Source organism: Glycine max, chromosome 7 (assembly GCF_000004515.6).
Source record: "Glycine max cultivar Williams 82 chromosome 7, Glycine_max_v4.0, whole genome shotgun sequence".
In the NCBI taxonomy this organism is placed as follows: domain Eukaryota; kingdom Viridiplantae; phylum Streptophyta; class Magnoliopsida; order Fabales; family Fabaceae; genus Glycine; species Glycine max.
Window position 1 is genome coordinate 5,122,188 of NC_038243.2, and position 23,118 is coordinate 5,145,305.

The following is a 23,118-nucleotide window of genomic DNA, read 5'->3' on the forward strand; positions in this document are numbered from 1 at the left end:
TGTCTGTCAAAACATTTCTCATTCCACCAATTTGCCCACGTTTCTGGACGGAATTACAACATAATCGTTCGTCGGTGAATTAGAGCATATTCAAACTTAAGTGAATTTTTGAAGTTATTTTTTATGATTTTAATAATATTTGTTGTGGTTCTTACATTGTTATTATAAACAAATTATATATAATTTTACTTGGTAAGAAATTTCAAAAATTTTATATTTTTTATTTTCATTTAATTATGATATTATTACGTGTTAGATAAATATTATTTTTTATTATTAAGAAACAATTTTTAAAGATATAATCTTATTTTTAAAAAAATTCCCATACCACATAAATTTCCTTCGATGCAAAAAAAATTCAAAAAACTCCATCATTGGAGATGATATTATTCATTATTCATCACAAATAATTCCATCTTAATTTTTAGAAAGCCTGCCTACACTTCCTTATCGGTCCTTTTCAAATATTAAATATTGTTGCCACTTATAGGAGTTTTTTTTTTTTAAGTTTGAGATAATGTGTTTATTTACTTTATTTTTATTTACATATTTGTCTATCTTAAAGTTAATTAAAATAATGATCGACATGAATGTCAGAGGTTAGTTAATGAACGGGGTGAAAAATAAAAATAAATTAAAAATAATATTGATAATTTTTTTTAATACATTCTTAGTTTATGTATTATAATTTTAATTTTTTTATCATATATATTTGAAAAATGAAAAAAAAATATTTGTTAAACTTTTGCAAGCTAAAATGAACTACTAGGCATTAGCATTCAATGAATTCAGTTAATAATTTGAATCATTCACTGAATATACAAACAAAAGAATGTTAGGTGAATTCAAATGAATAAGTGATAATTTAAGGATGTTGAAACAAATGATTTGACACTTGAATCCTTTAATTAAGATTACATTTGATTTCTAGCTGAATTATGAAATCATGATGGAAGATAGCACTTTATCTATAAAAAAAATGAGTTGACATAATGAGGGAGATGATTTGTTGAGTGACAAAACAAAAAATCCAAATGAATCAATGACATTCATTGACCAATGACAATTTTATATTAGTGTTAGTTTGTTTACTATGTGAGAATGTACATGTGTCTTAACTAAAAACAACAAAAATGTTAAGTGTTATAATGATGAACATTTTTCTTGTTACCATATTTTTATTATGGAATATTTATTGACTTTGTTAATAATTAATATTTATTGTAATGATTATTTCTAATGTAATCTCGCTTTCCAATTATGTTTTATTATTTTTAGTACATTTCTAAATTTATGTTTTTAATTTTAAAATATCATGTATATATTGGAATGATTAAAAAAACAGTTATTAAACTTTTGTCTATTAAAACAAACTATTAGCATTCAGTAACTGAAATGAATCAATGATATTCATTGACCATGACCACTTAAAGATTAGTGTTTAGTTGTTTAGTATGTGAGATTATATAAATGTGTCTTTACCATAAACGTAAATGTGTCTTTACCATAAACATAAATGTTAAGTGAAGAAATCATGAACATTCCTTATTGATGATTATAATGTAAAAAAAAAAGTAATAATAGATAAAGGAAAAAGGATCTAACATAATTTTTTATTCAATAATTAGGAGGATATTAGGTTTTTTTTCTTCTAAACTCTTTGTTTGCAAGGATTTGGCATTTTTAATTGGATTTTAAGCTTCCTATAACTAATAAAATTATTTAAATTCAAGCCAAGATCCTCAGATGGTATTGCTATCTAAATTCTGATACTTTGGGTTTATTGCACTTATCTTAAACTGAGATTAAAAAAAATATTAATTGGGATTTTAGAAATTTAATGTATTCCTTTTAGTGGGATAAGATTTTTGTTATTGTTGTTTTAATATACTCAGATGAAAATAAACACCCTTTAATACATGTGCGTATAGATTCTCTCACGCGTGTATACCTCATTTATTGGAATACGTTTTTGTTTATTTTAGAAGGGATAAATTGTTTGTTGTATATGTATACTCAAATGAAAATATATCTTCTCAAATGGATAATTAACACTAGTTGTCAAACTTTTACACTTACATTATTTAATAACTTTTTTTAGAATATGAATTTAACAAATTCAACTATTGAATCACTTGATATTTCATTTTAGATGATACGTATTAAATTTCACCCAAATTGGACATTATATGATATTTTATCTGGTAATGGACTTTTTCATATATTTTCAAATAGTATATTATATGCCATAATGTGATGAAGTATTGATTAATCTGAAATGTTACAAATTTATTTTATTTTATAAAAGCTTTCAGTTTAACGATTAATTGGATGAGTCAGTTTCATGTTCTATAAAAAGTTATTAAGTAGTGTAAGTGTAAAAGTTTAACACTCAAGCCATACTTGGATAATCTTCTTATAAATACTTATAGGATTAAAAATTAAGAAGATAAAATTAATTAAGATTTGCAAGGATTTTCATTTTTAATTGGATTTTAACCTTCCTATAACTAATAATATTAATTAAATTCAAACAAATTTTACCATTACAATAATGGTATTTGTTATCTAAATTATGAGACTTTAACAATGTTTATTGTACTCATTTTGAAAACGAGATAAAATATTAATTTTGGTTTTGGAATTGTAATATATCTCAATTATACAGTGAGATAAGACTTTCCTTATTACTGTTTTAATAATATACTTAAAAGCAAATAGATCATCTAAGGCATGTGTGTGACATGTTCTAGGTTAATCTCCAAATGACATGTCAAAGCAATTACATGTTATTAATTTTTTATTGTAAATTGAATATATATATATATATATATATATATGAAATTGAGATTAGTTGGGATAATACACCATATACAAAAAATTCACTTACTCTAAGAGAGAATATTTAGAATTACTCTCAAATCTTAATTCCTTATTTTAAAATCTAACAATGAATAATAATATATATATTCTATCATAAAGGATTAAACTTAAATCCCAAAGTCATGTATTTTTAATTTTAGTTTTCATGTGATTATTTAATGAGTTATAATTTTAATAATCTATTTCTTTATAAAAAATTAATAATCTATTATATGGTTTTATAATCTATTAAAATTTGCATGAATATAATTAAAGTAGCCCAAAATTACTGCGTTATTACTTCTAAAGCTCTTTTTAAAAAGTTTTAATTTTAAAATGATTTAAAAAATCAATATAAACTTAAATTATCGTTTATTCCAAACCAAACAAGTTCGTTATAATTAAGTCTTCACACGTTTAGCGACTAGGCTAGCAACTTACTTCGCTTATATCTCGATCCCACGAAATCTAATGTACTTAAATTTATCAAAATCTATAGGATAAATTTCCCTTAGCTTTGAACTATAACCACACGTAACAATTCACCTTAAAAAAACAACTACACGTAATAATAATTTAATGTCGTTGTTTAGTACGATAAGAGCACGCACGATAAATCTGTGAGATAGACTAGGAGAGTCTGAATTCAACTAATGCGAAGTGTCAAAATTAATTAGCTAATTAATTTTAACCATTAAGTATTAACTTGGGACAGCGTCTTTAACACTGCAAGTGAGAGTGGGTCGTCTTTGTTCCATCAATTATTTTTTTTATACCACTGGTTAATTTTATAATAAAGTATTTTTTTTCTGCTTATACATATGATTGTAGATGAGTATTTCGGTTAGTTACCGAGATTTTTAAATTCCTCCAAAACAGTAGAATCTACTGGTACTCATAAGTCAAGATTCGAATATAATAAAGTATTTTTAGTGCTTGACTAACTATTAATATAATAAAATAGTTACATACGAAGCAACAATATATCACAAGTTTTGTACCTTAAGATGATAAATTATTTGCGAACTAGCTATATATTAATTAATATATGATTAGTGTTGCATACTAATACCTGAAAAATCGGTTCCTCGTTTTTCCATCATCTGACGATGTGGTTGGAGTTGGAGAACCACCACATGCACACAACGAAATCAAGTGGAGGGAACTTGGAGTGTTGTTCATGTTGTTGTTTGGGATCCCCCCAGGCTCATACAAGCAATGTCTTCTGTGTTCTTTCTCTTTATCACACTCTCCCCCATGTTCCATTTCTTACACCTTTTTTCTATATTTCGATTTTTGTCTTTCAATTTTCCAAAACTGATTTTTTTTCATATATATAATTGTACATATGGGTACCTCGTGTTTGACATGTAAATAGATATGGTTTGCTGTTCTTGGAATGAATGGATCTGGTAGAGTATATGATTTGTTCATTAAAGCTTATGTTGGAGTTTGATTTGTTTATGTTAATTTATTGGTAAGTGTAATAATTTATTCAAATATAATTTAAAATGATAAGATAGAAAATCGAATTCGCATTAAATTTGATTGTATTCAAGATTTATATATGTATAATTTTAAGCAATTAATGAATTGAATTGAATATTTGTAAAGTGATGATGCATAAATGTAAATTGGACGTAAATTAAACTAGAGCAAGCATGTACAAGTGTGAGAAAACAAACACTTAGAACGGTGAAGTGAAAATTGATGCAAAATTAGGAACATATTGGGGACCAAGCATAATAGAGTCTAACTTAGTTAATTTCACTCCTAATCCCTTAAGAGATACATTAGACAAATTGTATTATGAGCATAGATACATAATATAGGCTAAATAATGTTATTTTATCCCTACAGATGGATTACTTAAATATTCTTTTCAAGTTCTTAGGAAATAAATATTTCTCAATGCCTAAACCTTATAAACCTACATGAGCATGGATGATCAAGTCATAAACATGATAATAAACAGAAAAGAGACAATAATATCGAAATAATATTAAATAGATATTTAGAATCATTAAATCAAAAATGTTTAGTTGTTGAACTTCCAATAATGAGTGGTTTAGTGTCTCATTGTCATGAGAGACTTACAAATACAAAAGGGGAGCAAAATGAATGGAGAAAAATGGAGATATATGAGGAGCTCCAAATGAGTGGTTCCGTCCAATGGGTTGTGCCCTAGCTCTCACTATTTACTGCTCAATAGCCAATGTCCCCCTAGTTCCCTCCTCTTATTTTTTTTTTCTTTAAACGCATCAAAATCATGTTTTTTATATTAAGTATGCGCTAAGCGAGATGGCATGTTGAGTGCGGTGCAAAGAGTTCAGCTGACTAAAGTGACCATACGCTATGCCGCATGTTGCACGCTTAGCGCACTTGCACGTAACATTTGGTTTCCCATGTGGCTTCTTGCGCTAAGCAAGTTTCTTGGGCTGAGCGATCCCAATGCTCTGAGCGTGATTCTTGAGTTCTTTAATCTTCTTTCATGACTCCTTTTGTATCTCTACAAAAAATATACAACAAAAAATATTATAAATTTACTAACTTTAGCATCTAATGAGTAAAAACTCATAAAAAACTAAATTTCTAATGATTAGACACGAAAGAAATAATAAAAAAAATTATATAATTATTATGTGATTTAAATACACAAATCACGTATGTATAATAATTATTAGTTTGTTTTTTTAATTTAATACGATGACTTTCTATTTAAGTGTGTGATTCATATTTGTCTTATTTGATAACTTATAAAATTTAATAAACTTAATTATCATATATTACAATTTATTATTGAATGATAAAATAACAAAATTAAACAACCAATGTATTCTAATGAAGTTTTATTAATTTTAGTGCGAAAAATCAAACAAAACTCTTGGAAATCACTTTTCTTGTGTGAACCAAACACTCCAATTATTTAATTTGGACTGAGAAGATTTGATAAATTACATAGATATGTATTATCTCAGCATAGTAGAGAATACAAGAGGCTGAAACATGATTTCAGCGATGAAGGTGTTTCTGTTTCCCACAATGGAAGGTTCTGGCTTAAGAATAAACACTTACTAAAAAAGCTAACCTTAACTCCATTAGTATCATATATTAAAAAACATAAAATAAAATTCGATAAAACAAAAAATGCCGTCAACAAGGCAAAGCTTATATTCTTAGATAAAATAAATACATTTAAACAAAGCTGGAAAGAATTCATCCCACGAGCATATTGTTTGATAATAGAGAGATCGAGAGTGCTAGGGAACGGCATTCAAATAAGATAATCTGGAAAATGATGAGTTTAATAAAGAGAAGGAATTCATGAATAAGTCTTAGGCACTCTCTTTAATTAATAAATTTTGTTAGAATACGAATTTATCAACTTAATCATTAAATGAAGAGATATAATCTTGATGTCCAGAATACGAATTTATGAAGAGATACAAAAATTTGTTAGAATACGAATTTATCAACATAAGCAATGTGATTTTTCTTATTAACTTTTTTATAAATTGAATTATTATAAAAATATAATTTTATAATTGATATTTACTTATATTTTAAAAATATATTATACATTATGGTAAAGTTTGATTAAGTATAAAATAATTTTAAATTATATGAAATTTTGAACATCGGATTCATTTATTAAAAACTCTCAAACTGATGATTAAATTAATAAAATTTAATGTCTAAAGAAAGGTTAAATGCGTTAGATACAATTTACTCTTAAAACAAACCCTTCCCTGTAATAAAATAGCACCCGAATGACCAAAAAAGGCTACATTTTGGAATTTATTAAAAGGGAAATTTTTGAATTAATATCTAAATAGGAATAAGTCATAGGATTTTTTATGATTTCTAGGTATGAAATCGTAAAAAATTGATAATTTTACTTTTTTTTATTGAAGTTGTAAAAATAAAGGATTTTAGTTTTTTTTAATATAAAGTTATAAAATCTTTTATAACTTCAAAAGTCGTTTTATTTTTTATTTTTAAATTAATTTTTAACAACTTTAAAAGTTCTTTTAATTTCTAGCATTTTTGTTTCAATGTTTTTAATATTTTTGTTATTGATATTAACAAATAATATTAATTTAAAATTTATCAACTAATATTAATTCTTTTTAAATATTTTTAATTATATTAACTTAAAATTTATCAAATAATATTAAATTATTGTTAAATATTTTTAATTAGTTTTTACATTTATCATTAAGTGAACTAATAATTTCATACGGTATTATTAATTAATTTTATTTAATAAAATTATTTTAATATTAACAACAAAAAATAATTTAGTAATAACATAATACATTAATATAAAATAAATAATATAAATTAAACACAAATATAATATTAAAAAGTAAAAACAATATTAGTCATTCAGAGTTATCACAATTACTACTAATGACTTGTCATCCTACTTTGACTCGTTAGCTTGAAGGATCATATATAAAATATGAACTTGAGGTCATTTATCTTTACTTTTAAGAAAATGAAACTCATGCTAATAATTTTTGTAAATATTTTTCAACTTATATACACATCATTTTTTTAATTTAAATTTAAGTTTTTTGTTTATATTATTTTTTCTAATTTATAAAACAAATAATAATGCTTAATATTAATAACAAAAATATAGAAACTATTAAATAAACAATGTACAAAAGTATAAATTAAAAATAATTTAAAATTTTTCAAAATTAATTTTTTTTTTCAAAATTTAGCACAAGTTGTTAAACGTTTTACGACTTGAAATAAATAATTAAAAAATGTAATAACTTTGAAGTCATATAAAATTTTACCACTTCATATGAAAAATTAAAAAACTGAAGTTGTTCAATTTTTATGACTTCAATTAAAAAAAAAACAAAGTCTAAAAACCTCTACAACTTATCCCTATTTAAATATTAATTCAAAATTATCCTCGGTTAATAAATTTCAAAAGGAATTATTCCTTTTAGTCATTCGGCCATAAAATAGCACTTCTCATTCACCAAAGGGGAAAAACACCAATTCACCACATCTCATTTTCAGAATATATTGGACCACTAGACAAAATTAGTATGATTCCTTTTTCATTTCTACTGCATTGTTTTGCTTACAATAGGAAATTGTTCCTTCCATATTATAATTATCTTCTTTCATTATCTGATAATAATTAACTTGATATTTAAATGAAAGTTGGATTTCAAATGTATTTAGAAGACTAGAAAATGATAAAATTCACCTAACCATGCCGATGACTCTTTCAAGACTAAAATTTAACTTTATATGTCGACAATATTATTTTTCCCCCGAAAGTTTCACTTTCATGAAAAAGACATAATTTATTTCGGTAAAGGAAAAATCATTGGAATGGGGTCGCTTAATAAGCAATCAATAATTAATGCTACTTGCCAAGAGCTTCACAATCCATGTTTAAATTAAATCATAGTAGTAATTTGTTAGGTATAGATTTATATAAGAAATTAGACACTAAAGACAAGTGGACTGTCAGCAGGTGGCTAAATGGCGACCATTTTTATGCCTTGGCCATGTGATTGTACATTTCGATAAAAAGAAAAGTTGAAGGATAAAACATAATAACTAAGATCTTCAAAGAGATCATCACAAGAATTGAGGTTTTTTCTTCTATATAAAATTGTAAGTTACAAAAAACAAATGATATACAATAGAGGGAAATAGCATAGCGAGGACACTTGCAGTTACAAACATGCCTACGAAACTGTGAGGTTGTGGCAGTCTTATCCCTACAATTCTTCATTAGCTAGGTTATATTATGAGCCAAGGTAACATGTTCAAATAAGCAGTCAAATTAAAGGGTCATTTGATAATTCATCATATAATCTTTATCGTAAACAACTTATTGAAACAAGCTAAACATAACTTATGAACATACCATAAGTTATTTTTACATACACTCTCCTAAATACTTATACAAGTGTTTATGTCATAAGATAAATATGAATAAATTAATGGGTGAATAGTATACAAATGTTTGCTACGAGAGTAAAATTCACCCTGAGAGAAGTATTGGAGAAAAACACTTTATTACACACAAGTATGAAAAAGAACACGACAAAAGAAAAATACAATATTATTGAAAAAATATAAAAGATCATAAATTTATTTAACGTGATAATTCGATTTTTTAAACCTACATTTACATAATTTATTTTCTTAACGTGATTTGACTCTTTATACTTATATTTACAATTTTGTTAAACATAATTTAAATCTTTATCTCTGTCATAATCTCATTATATATTTTCTGAACAAATTTAATAAACTCTTTATTCACATGACCATCCACACTTATTTAGGGTGGTAATTTAGGTTGAGTAGTTTTTTTCATCTTATGAACATTTATTTTTAGACTTGACATCTTAATATTAATATTAAAAGGGACATAAATCCTTAGTTTACAGATAATATTTTTAAATCTAAATAAAAGTAAGAAGATAAAATAATATCTCTTAAAATCTAAACAACATCTTAAATATTTAAAATTAAAATTTTGAATTGTGTTTTTAATAAGAAGAGTATTCAATGAGAGTGAATGTGAGAATGAATGAGAAAAATAAAAGCTTGAGAAAGTAGATAGACTAAAATATTGTTTATATATATATATATATATATATATATATATATATATATATATATATATATATATATATATAAGAAAATGAAATGGGAATTTTAAATAAGACATGACACTCCTTTGGAACATAATAAACTAAACAAATGTTTGTTTGCATTACAACAATTTTCTAATAATCATATCTTAATTTCAATTAATGACAAATGTTGATTATTGATTGATCAACACTTTCTTTAACTTGAAGGAAAAAAATATTCTACCTAAATCGACTAAAATATAAGCTTATCCACGCCCGTTTTGTATCGTTGGTCTCAACTTTCTGCATAAAAGTTGGCCTTTGGGCCCGCCTATAGTAGATACATAAAGGAAACTTTCTGCATCAAAGTACCAATTAACCTTAATGTATGCACTTAGAGTTTCAGTTTGCCGATGAATTAGTCTCTCTGCTACCTTAGAATAGGATTTCATTGTAAATGGTTTTTAAAATCTTATATTTATTTTCATATTGCAAAGTGTGCACTAACTTTGAAACATGATTAAGTTATGAATAATTTAAAAAACATATGTAAGTCTCGCTTATATATTAATTATAACTTAAATTATGGACAATGATTGACTCAAGCAGTAACGTTTATTTCTCGTAATCAAGTAATTTATTATTCAAATTTTGGTTAATTTTCTTGAGTGTGAAATAAATTATATTGAGAGAAAAATATTCTCATTGAATATGCTAAAAAACAGAACTTAAACTATTTAATGTCTTACCAGTTTTTCTTTCATTATTTTTCTTAACATTTTTAATATATATTAAGTTAAATTGAATTTATCCAATCACTACTAGAAATAGAGCTTTCTACGACACACATTCTAAGACGGTTATCTGGGACCGTCTTAGAATGTGGCGCGGTGACAAACTTGTAATTAAGATACTCGAAATTTCTTTTTACAACACACATTTTAAGACGGTTGTCAATAACCGCCTTAGAATATACTTAGGTGGCAATTTTGTAATTATTGACAAAAACAACAAGGACGGGTTTAAGAGAAAACCGCCTTCGTTTCGTTTCTAGGAATTAATTACCATGTGTGCAGGGCCAGCTTGACGTTCAGCCTTCTTCCTCTCACACACACTCTCTCTACTAAAGTCGCAAACACAAACACTTTGTGAAGTGAAGCAATGGAGTTTCAGATTTAGATCTCGTGCTAAATCATCGATCCGAGAGAGAGAAAGAGAGAGGTGTTGGATTATTGATTCGCCGAAGCATTTGAGGGTTTATCACACACCATTCTCAAACCCTTCGTCAATCAGACGAAAACCAAAAAATGCAAACTTCTTCGTCAATCTCCACAACATGACCAGCAGTGTGATTCTCAGAAGATCCTCTTCCGTAATCTCGCGCCGCTTCTTCGCCGCTCTTGCCTCCATCGAGCCGCTTCCTCACAGGTTCCCCGCCGACAAGTATGGTGTCTCCGACGACGGATCCCGAACCATTCACACGAAGCCCGGACCGTTGAATTTCCACGCGTCGGCGGTTCCTCGTGCGGCGCAGTTCGCCGTCTAGCGCGATTACTCTAACTACGAGGAGGTTAGCGGCGCGAATAGTGACGAAGGACTAGAGATTGCGAATCTTGGGATGGATACGTAGATCGTAGATGCTCTGGCCAAGAAAGGGATTGCAAAGCTCTTCCCCATTCAGGTAATGTCTATTTGCTGTGTTCATTAGTTTTCGTTGGGAAAAATTATGACTTCTTTTTTGTTAATAGGTTTTTTGCTTTGTTAATTGATGTTGCGAGGTTCATGTCTAGTTTTTTATTATGCCATCAGGGGACAGAGATGGTTATATGAGTGATCCTGGGCATGATCTAAATGAAAGGGTTAGGGAGCTTTATTGTTTATAATTTTTTACTTTTTGTCAACATGGTGAGGATCGTATGGCTAAGCTTTTTGAACTGGTATCCGCAGGGTTCTGTTTCTTCCTTAAATGCACATAGGGAGTCTGTTTTTGGTAAGCTTCAAAGGATAAATAAATTGTTCCTATCTGTGTTTGAAATTAGTTTCCCTGAGGTTGGATTTATGAACAGCTTAATTGGAAATGATCGAAGCTCAATTTGATGTTTGGCTTAGGCAAAGCCCTCAGTGATTTGGAAATCCAGTACACCTCTGTTTCAAATTCTTGTTAAATCAGTCTTATATGTGAATAATATCAAGACAACACTCATTAATTGACTATTCTGCACACACGAGATATTCTGCATTACCTATCTATTTGTATTGAATATACTCTTAGTTTGTAATATGTCACTTCCCTTGAAACAATCATACTAGTTTCTATTCCTGTTCCATCTTTTTCAATGTTCTTGTTTGCTATTTTATTATGTTTAATGATGCTGTTATGAAGTATATGTCAGAGCTTTTACAAGAAAGGAAGCTCAGAAGCTGTAATGTCCTAAAAGTTATGGACGAAGCAAATTAAATTTTGAGGTGATGTCTTTTTAAAATTAATATTTCATTTCATTTGTAGTATTACTTTTATTTGTGCGTGCTTTCTTTTCCCATCTTCATGTGTGCTTTCTTTTATTTGTGAGAAAGATGAAGGAGTATGATATTGATGGCACATGAGGTACGACCTCAATCCTAATCTCTCTCATTATCTAATGCTGATTAATTTCCTGCCTTGCCAACTGTCCTTTGAATCTTTTCTTTTAATCAATAAATATTAATTATTCATTTTTGTTAAAAAAAATTAATTTATGATTTTTTTCTTATTTTCTTTTTTAGAGGTGAATCAACCTTATATTTTTATTTCATGGAAGCCAATCTTAGTATTATTCTCTCATATCATAATCTCCTTTATCAATCATTTCATGCATATTTTTTTCTTTTATTATTAAATCAGTCTTATAATTTTAGTGCCTGAACTTATATTGTTCTTTCACATCATAATCTCCTAAGGTTGGCCTCTATGTCTGGCTTTGCTTCTGCTCTATTCGGGATTCTAGAGAAAGTGCATTGGTGTTTATGCTGTACTGGACACACCGCAGAAACAATAAATAAATAATGTTGGCCTCTATGTCTGGCTTTACTTTTGCTGTAAAATTTGTTTAATGTTTTGCATACTTGCCTTTTCTTTTAGGTAGTCATTGATGTTATGTTTATCAGTGTATGTTGAATTATTTTGTACAAAGACTTGTTTTTTATAGTTGGGAATTAGGAGAAATTTATTACAAAGAACTGCCAATTTCAAGCTTTCATGCTGTCCATTTTTCTCTAATTTTAGGCAAAATTAGTTGTGATATTCTTTTTGAGCTTCAAAAGGTGTGAGCATTATTTTTTTAAAGTTCTGTAAGAAAAAGACTAACTAGTTAGACTGGTTGAATTGTGAACTGGTTCAGTTCCAGATTTCTTGTAATGAATATCATTTATCCTTTGTTATTTTGTGTTCCTGGTTATAATGTCCATTTATATCATGTCACTAGGTCCTTTCTAGATTTTTTTGCTGAAGCATTATCCCCTCTAGATATCTACGAGACATATATCTGGGTTGTTATCAATGTATATTTTTAATATATATATATATATATGGATATATAAAATTGTAATTGAGCCAAACCAACTCCCTTTCAGGGGTGCCCTCTAGGGACTGGGAAGACTCAGACCATACTTGGGATTCTAAGTACACCATTTTGCATGCTACTCCTACAAGAATGCATTCAAAGTAAGTATAATATTTTTACATATTTCTGTAGTCTTCTATGTCTAAAAATTCTGTTTATGGTTTTCATTTTTGTCTTGAGCAAAGCATTATAAGAGTGTGCCTGGTAGAGGTGAGATTTTGAAGCATTTTTTGCTTCTACCAAGCAATTTATGGTCACATTATTATTATAAGAGTGCCAGCTAGTCGTATTGTTCCCAAAATTACATTTGCTAGCACAGCTAGTCGTAATGTTTCATCAAGAACATGCGTAGGAATTTTTCTACTTTGTAATTATGTAGTAATTTCTTTTAAGAAAATAATTATGTATAACTTATTTATTTAATCATTATTATCTTTTGTCAATTATTATTATTATCATTTTTTAAGAGTCAATTAATACATAATATTTTAAATAATTTTTAGTCATTTAATTTTTAATATTTTAAATAATCATATGTTTTATGAGTTTAATGTCTATGGCTAAATAATTAGATTGAAATCAAGTTCAGGATTCTAAGTAGCATGATATTCTGCAATGGCTTTGTTGGTGAACTAATATGTTTTTTTGTTTCTTTTTCAAATTTTGAAGTTATGTACTTAGTTGGGGATGATATATTTTTTTTTATTTCTTGAATTCTTGTTTAGGGGAGTTGTACTTGCCTGCAGCCCAATAGATGCAGCCTTGGTGGCTACTGCAGGCGGTGATGACAGACGATTTCTCAGGAAGATTGGCCAAGGGGATTGGGCTTTTGAGCTTCAAGGTATTTGCATGACACTAAAGTTAGTGATGGATTAATATTTTTCCATTTATCACCAATGTCAAAATATTTGGTAAAATCAAGATAATGGAGGCAATACATTATAGAGAGGTAGACTTAATCTATCACATTTAAGACGTTGCAATGTGATTGTGTTATAAATTTTTATTTTTATTCTTGAATTAATCTAAAAATATCTCTTAGACAAATGTTAGTTTTATAATATTTTATACAAAAGGCTACAGAAATAAAAACAAAAGAAAGATAAAAACATGTGATGGGTTGAATAGTATGACAAAAACATATGATGGGCAGAATATATATATATATATATATATATATATATATATATATATATATATATATATATATATATATATATATATAAACATGATGTGTTAATTAAGGAGTCCTCTCTGTAATCCCAAGAATATTTGGGCCAATACGACTTATGCTTCTTTTTGTAAAAAAAATTATTGTGATATGGTTGCTTGTGCACGCTAAATCTTGTTTTGGTTGGCAAGTGTTATCTCTTAAGTTTTGGTATTTTTTTGTGACTGCTTGCCATGTTTAGATTCTATGGTTAATGCAAAGTTAATTGTCTACTGCACGTATCATTATATCTTGATTGTATTCAATTGGTTTAGGAACTACCTTTCTTTTGTATTAATACAAGAACTCTTTGTTACTTAGGAACTACTGCAAAGTTAATCTTCTAATTATTTATTAGTGTAACTACTAAACGCGTTAATGTTTTAAATTCAAAGTATTTAGTTGCGTTAATCTTCTAATTATTTTAATAATATTTTTTATTAAATATATATTAATTTATATAAGTTTGGTAAAACCTTTGTAATATTCTAAATATAATTTACAGGTTTTAAAATATTTATTTATTTTAAATTTTAATTATAATATAATTTATAAATTTCAACTATTTAATTATTAAAAATAAAAAATTATAGTTGTCTAAAATTAATATTTATCCCTCATTCCCTTGTAATAGACAACCAATATTTAATTGAAAAACAAGAAAATATAATAATTAAAACCGAGGCACATCAAGCATGTGAGCATAACTTGATTGAGTTTGTTTTTTTTAGCTTTCTTTTTTAATGTTGGATATCGTATATGAGTTGTCTTGTTTTATGCATTTCAAGTGTTTGATAAATTTCCAGAGTGGCCATAAGTATTTTTTGTTATATTTTGAAAAATGCTTATATGGATTGATTAATGATTTCTTAATGGATCTTTAGATCTGTAAGCTAATGCAGATTAACTTTGATTCTTTGTTTGATTATTGTCGGACAAGTGTCTGCCCCTTATACATTGCTGGGACACTTTTGAGAAAAATACTTCTAATCTCACACTTCCTATCAAGGATCACCTTTGTCAAGAAAATTACACTTTGGGCTTGAAGTGTGCAGAATGCATAGGTTTCTTATATTGTGAAGAATAAAAGGTTTTGTTATATTGTTTGACATTATTGTGTTGTAGCCCATTAATTTTCTTTCTGCTTTGACATCATGTAATGAACCAACTCTCCAATAGGCGTTAGGCTTTAATTATTTAGTGAATTCTCATGAAAGGTTCTTTATTTAACACTTGTATTGTGTGTTGTTTTCTTTATTGTAGGAGGCTGGTAAGAAGTCCCTGGAAAAAGCTACTGAGCGTGTGAGATGCCTTGAGGATGATTTAGCAAAGTCTAGGTAAGGTTTCAAATTTGCTATATTTTCAGAAAAATATTGCATCGGTGTTCATAATTTTTTTAGAAACATGATTGCTATAAGTAATTCTAGATTTCTTATAAATACTACCATCATGATCACACTCAGCCTTTAAACTACATTATTTTGCCATATTTTATGAATTGGGGGGAAAATTTTCATGAAAACAAATTTTTAAGAACAAAATTTGCTACATTGTAAAACTTTAAGAGTAAAAAATACAGTTAATTTTTTTTTTCGTTCATGACTTAATGTAACACCCTAAATTTTTCTTCTCACTTATCTCATTCTTAGAATCATCGATTTGTTTCATCGAATTAGGTGGATGTGAATGGTGACATTGCTAACTTGGCACTCTACTGCACATCCATGTCAGCATTTCTATTAAATATTGAATGTTAATTTAACGAATAAAAAAAATGCACACTTAAAATAGTGGGAGGATCAAATTCACAAAAAAAAAAAAATGGGGGAGGGGGGGGACCAAATTCAAAGATAGTAATGAGACCAAAAGTGTAATTAAGTCAATAATTAATCTGGTAAAATTGATATATGATGGAAATACTTATCCTGTATTCATGAATAGCTTGCAATATGGACTGTGGATAACTTTCTTGTTGGAACTTGATATCTTTTTATATCATAAATCATCTGCAGAAACAGAATAAATGAGTTGCATGAGAAATATTTTGAAGCACTTTTTATCAGAGATGCAAAATGTTTGTTTGTGCTTGAGACTTTTTGTGCATGGCTCCTATCATATCTTCATTCTATTAATTCTTTTATCTTCAAATTACGTAAGCTACTTATTTAGAAAATTGTTAGAGCAGTACCACTTGTGACCTTGTTAGGTTGGCATAGCAGGTAAATCAATCTTCATCATATTATTGTCTTCTATTTCTCAAGTAGCTATTGTCTTGTGTTTGTCAATTTTTCTCTCTGCATCCCATGGATAACTTCCTAAAGTTTATTGATTTCACATATACTATATTGAGTTCTTTCACAATTTGTGATGGATCTTTGAGTAAAAAATTGAACTTTAATGGTTCCACTGTAATTACCGGATGCAGAAATTCTAAATTTTTATGTATGTTATTTTGTGTTCAAGCATTGCACTATGACATCATTTAATCTGTGTAGTTTATCCAATCTACAGGGGAAAGACTTTTGCTTCAAATCAATTTTTAGTGTAGTATTAGTTAAAGATATTTTAAGAAATAACCAAAAATATTACAAAAAATAAAACCACCCCAAAAAAATTATAAAAAAAATACTGAATTTTCTAAGACGGTTATGATAAAAATCGTCTTAGAAAGAGAGACATACTAAAACGGTTGTTGAAAAACCGTCTTAATATGTCATTCATGAACTTGAGAATCTAAGACGGTTATGGTAAAAACCGCCTTAAAATAGAAGCTATACTACAACGGTTGCTAGATAACCGTTTTAGTATGTCTAGCTTTCTAAGACGGTTTTTGTCATAACCGTCTTAGAATCTCAAGTCCAAGAATGACATTTTAAGACGGTTATCCAACAACCGTCTTAGTATGTCTTGCTTTTTAAGACGATTTCTCTAATAACCGTCTTTGATGAGTAACATATTCTAAGACGATTATTTGAATAACCGTCTTGAAAAACCTACTATATAAAGACGTTTCAAAAACCGTCGTTGTATATATTTAAACATTTTACGACACTGGCATCTACGACGGTTAAAAACCGTCGTAAAATGTCCAAATCAACCGACTTAAAAAATTACTTTTGTAGTAGTGAATGAAGTATGAGTATGTTTTTTAGATAATTTAAAAAACTGAGGATTATTTAACTGTTGATTTAGAATTTACACCTCCTTTGTTGACGTATAATGAGATATTTAATACTTTACGAGTTTTTTAAAAATATTTTTTAGTTGTTTGATATTTAATCTAACATGTGTTGTCTATTAAAAAAATGAATAACTGATTCAATTCAATTCAACCACGAAAGGATCAAGAGTGCATTTGAAACAAATTATTTATAATTTATTCAGATTGATCTTTTGACATAAACACTTGTATAAGTATTTAGGAGAGTGTATATAAAAATAACTTATGGCATGTTCATAAGTTATATTTAGCTTGTTTCAATAAGTTGATTACGATAAAGATTATATAATGAATTATCAAATGACCATTTGACTGCTTATTTGAACAGGTTACCTTGGCTCATAATATAACCTAGCTAATGAAGAATTGTAGGGATAAGACTGCCACAACCTCACAGTTTCGTAGCCATGCATGTTTGTAACTGCAAGTGTCCTCGCTATGCTATTTCCCTCTATTGTATATCATTTGTTTTTTGTAACTTACAATTTTATATAGAAGAAAAAACATATTTTACCCTTCTTTTTTTAAAATATTTTGCAATGAAAGAAAAAAAGAAGTAAAGAACCTTCATAATATGTTTTTCTCCTACAATCTACTGACGAAGGTGTTAACCCATCCATGAGACCTCTTCCACAAATAATATGGACCACGAATGGGGACCGTTTCCAAAATCACAATCAACCATAAAAATAACCTATTTATTAAAAGGAGGGACCATAGGAAATCAAGCAACCATTACAAATTCCTTTTGCATATATATCTTCTAGGATGAAAAAATGCTTCAATCTTATGATGAAATGTTTTGTGGACGAAATGCAACAGTGTCTGCTCTCCTATATATCAAACAAAATAGTACGACATTATTAGGAGATGTCATGCGATGCTTCAATTTTTCAAGCATGATGTATTATCGAGAGAAGAAAGATCAAATACATACACACGAGATAAAAGAAAAGGTTGAGTCTTACACATGTTTTAATATGCCAAATTAATATATACTTGTATGTTAGGTTTTATCCAAATCGATATTAAATTGTTTAGAAGATAAAATACAATAACTCAACACACACAGGCTAAATCCAAATTAATATATACTTATATGTTAGGTTTTATCTTTCACAAAAAGAATATTTCAAAAATATCATTTAACCAATGATTTCAAAATAACAATGGAAGACAGTTATAAAGGTAAAGAATCTTGAAGATTAGCTGTCAAATTTAAATCTCTTACAGATTTTCAGAGAAAAGTTTCAGTTGCAAAAGTAGGAATCTTGATTCCAATTCCACTTCCTTTTATTTTAAAGATCTAGCGAGACAACTGACTTTTAGTGGCGGAGTAGTTTCTGGCCCTTCTTAGATCCTATGCATAATAAGGACAAAGATTTTATTAACAAAATCAATAAATAATAATTAATTAAAATATCTAATTTATTTTATTATTTTTTATTACTTAAACATTGAATATTAGTATATTTATTAAAATTATACTATTGTTCAGAATTTTTTTAAAAATATATTAGTATTATTAGAAATTTATCTTGATATCATTAATTTGTATCATACTTGTTACAGTATAACATTAAAATTATACCAAACTCACATAATAAATAGCCTTATATTGAATAATAATATTATAAAGATATAAAACACCGACAAATTTCTTATATAAAAAAAAGAAGAGAGTATGATAATCTGTGTACAGTTCATGCAAATTTCACTTTTTATTTGCAATATGAGACAATCTGTGTACAGAAGAAAACCTTTATATACTGTCATATATTTTTTATTTGATAAATACTAATTATTAGTTTATTAAATTTTTTTTAAAAAATTAAACCCAGAACTCTCTTTCATTCCTTCTCAATTTAATTAACAAAACAATCTTATATATATAAAATTGCTTTATATATCTATCGAGTCAATGAGTATTGATCTTTTTTCACACTCACTCCACAATGGTTTTCTATTTCTCTCCACGGGATGTAAGTGGAATATTTTAATCCCAACGAGCATGAAACCAACATTATTGATCAATGTCGATCATTTCTACAAAATACTCAAAAGTTGTCTACAATCTAGTTAATAAGGCACTGACCGTAGAAGACCCCTCAAGAGACAGACATTTCGACTTCTTTTACTGTGTAAGTATACGAAAATTGAATTAGTGATTGATTTCTTCAAGCTACTTTACATGACCGTCCATGCAATATACATTAGATATTATGGTAAGTGAAATCTAGCTAATTAAGATGGCACAACGGGGATAATATGGTAAATTAACTTATCACTTCACTCTTTATATACAACAAAAAAAAAGAGTTATATATTTAATGGAGTTAGGTCCAAGGAAAATAAAGGATTAATTTTTAACCAATTAAGATTTAAATCTCTACTTACTAAAAAAAAATAATACATTTAGTGTTTTTTCTTATTATCATTATATTGGTCTAAAGTATTCATTAATTTTTGTTAAGAAATCTAACTAAAAATTATTTTTATTAATCATGTTAAATATGAGATGCCTTAAACATCGTAATTCAATACATTCCAACTAATGATATAATGATACATTCAGAATTTGATTGTGCTTAAATAATATTTTTTTTATAAAAATATCTATTAGGAAAGAAAAAGAGTCTTATTTATTATAAATTTTTTATATATTCTTGTGAGTTACAATTAATTATAATATTTTATTTTATTAAAAAATGAGTTAATATTATGATTTATTTTATGATATTTAAGTTTATTAATTTTAGATACCTCATCCTGATTAGTGTGAAAAAATAACATGAATTTAACCATTAGACCTATAATAAAATGTGTCTAAAGTTAATAAATAATAAGATTAGATCTCATTTATCCTATGTAGCAATTGTTCATAAGGATTTCTACATATTGTGCAAGGCACATGTTATTCTCATTTTCTTGATTATGTTTTCAACAAATAAGTAGCATGAGGGTATTCTAAACTCATAAATTCATTCTTGATAAATTTACGCTATCATTTAAAGTTTATGTTGATTTTTTATAATTGATATGGGTGTTCCGTTCCGTCCATATATTATATAACCCATGTGCATGATGAAGGTCGAAGAAGGAGAAGTTAACTAAATTCCCCCGTCGTCACTGCCACGTCACTCTCATCCATACAAATGAACCCATGTGCATGAATAAATAAAAAAGGCGCACTTAACGTTAATGTGCTTCTTCTCTTTAATTTGCCTTGTCCATTCAGCCGGAAAATCTAAGAAGCAAAAAGAGACTTTGAATTAATGGCTCTTCATCTTCAAAACCCACCATCACTACTACTCACCGGCCAAAATGACTGCATAATATTCTACCCCAAATTATATATATATATATATATAAATAGATAGATATAAAAGGTACACTAAAGAAATTTTTTTCGCAATAATTGGGATATCGATCGAGTGTGGATTAGCTAGGTGTGTGTGTTTGAACTGCTACTTATGTATCTAAAAACTGGCTTTGTGTATATATGAAGCATTATTTTAACACTTTCAAATTATTTTATTTTTATAGTAAATTAGTAATTGCATATCTTTGCGTTAATGTCTTTCAAACTTAATTTATCCAGTAAAAAAAACTTTCAAACTTTATTTTTATTGCAAGAATTAATGCACTAGATCCTAAATATTAGATTTGAGTACAGAGTTGATTGTTTTATTTGGCTGTTCTTTCTATGTGAATAATAAAAGATGCAAATAACTTTTCAATAGAATTCATGGAGGCTGTTCATGGTTGGACTGGTTTAAATTTTGGATAAAAAACAAATATAAATTGATAATATTTAAGTGAATTGGTTTGATTCAGGTTTTGAAAATCTTTTCATCCCATTCAAACGAAACCAATCTAATTAAGATACAGTTAAGTTTGAATTTGATAAAAAAAAATATTGTTTTTTTTGTAAGATTTCGTCTCCACTTACTAACTATGTTACATTTTTTTTAATTTTATATTAATATAAAATAAAAATATCCCTTGTTCTTTACTAACTAATTTTTTTTATAGTCGTCACTTTATATATTTCATTCATTTTTTATCCAAATTATTATAAAAAATATAATAAATTGACCAAATTAAGACACTTGGTAACATTAGATAAATTCTTAAGAAAATCAAAATAAATGAAAAAGAAAGACAAAATTAGAAGAAAAATTGAACGCTAAAGTCTTAAAATGTATTAATTTAAAAGTTAAAAAGAATAGTTGATCAAGCCATCAAAGTTGGTTCAATTCAGATTCAAAAAACAGAAATATAAAAACTAGATCAATTATAATTGATTTGGTTTAAATTGAAATAAAAAGAACTAATTCACTAATTAAATCATTCAAAACCAATTTAATTTATTTGATTTGGACTGTAAAATTTATAGGATTAAAAAAGTGTTATTATTATAAAAATTAATTGTGATATGAGTAAGATCATAGCATACAGCCATTGTCACGCAATAAATTTTTATGGCGTTGATGAAGGAAAGGCAGTGCAACCTAGTTACAGATCACAAAATGTTACTGATTTGTTGAAGAAATTCCTTCCAAGTACACCTCATATGTTGCCTTTGTTTAGTACTCTTTCTATTCAATAAAGTTATGCTATTTTTTCTTTTAAAAAGTCACAACACAATTTCAATAAACGTGGCTCTAAAGTCTTGATAATATCCTTACAGCCTATAGTTTTAAAATTATTGTTCTATGACTGTTAGTATTTTTTTTTTTTGGAAGAGTGACTGCTAGTAATTAAATACATGGTGTGTTGGCTTGTTTAGCCACTCTTTCTATTCAATAAAGTTATGCTATTTTTCCTCTTTAAAAAATGACGACATAATTTCAATAAACGTACGTGGCTCTGAAATCATTATAAAATCCTTACTGCTTGTAGTTTTAAAATTATCTTTCTATTAATATTTAATTTTTTTTAAAAAAATAATTATTAACGTTAGTAAAACCATATATATATATATATATATATAAGTCAATAGAAACATAATAAGAAGATAGGTTGTTCTTTGAATTGATGATGATCAAAGTTTCCTGAAATGCGACCGTAAACTGATTATTGAAATAGTGAGAAACATCAAAGTCCAAGAAGATGAATGGAGCATATTAAAATTTTATTAATTGTGTTATCCACTTCTAGCTATTATTCAAAGTTCCAGCTATTCAGAATATACCTTGCTATTACTATTATTCTTATAATAAGTTGAATTGAATGAATGTCCACACAATTATAAAGTTGACTGCGCACCATCTCTCATCATATAAATGTACGACAAATATTTCTATTTATTGTGAATAATCGGCAATCTTAATTAACCTAAAGTGTTTAATAAATTGGGAACAATCGATAATTACTAATTAGTACAAAATGGAGTGTTGTCTTACAAATTCTGTCCGGCTGTAAAATGCATTTGCATTTTGTAATAAAAAACGAAGTATTGAAGTAATAATTAATTACAACCAGCATATATAACACACATATGCATATTTTTTTATTATTATTAAAGAATCAAAGATAAAAGTAATTTTCTATCCTTAATCATGCTTCCCATTCCCACTTTTTACCTATAGGGAGACT

At 27.3% G+C, this 23,118-nt stretch overlaps 1 long non-coding RNA gene across 1 annotated transcript; it reads left to right on the forward strand.

Annotated features, from left to right (window-relative positions):
• Positions 1-11,244: 11,244 nt before the first annotated feature.
• LOC102664946 (uncharacterized) lies at positions 11,245-12,497 on the forward strand. The gene is made up of 3 exons (XR_005892331.1): positions 11,245-11,347; positions 11,436-11,478; positions 11,872-12,497. It is a non-coding gene; the product is annotated as an uncharacterized lncRNA (long non-coding RNA).
• The last annotated feature ends 10,621 nt before the right edge of the window (positions 12,498-23,118 follow it).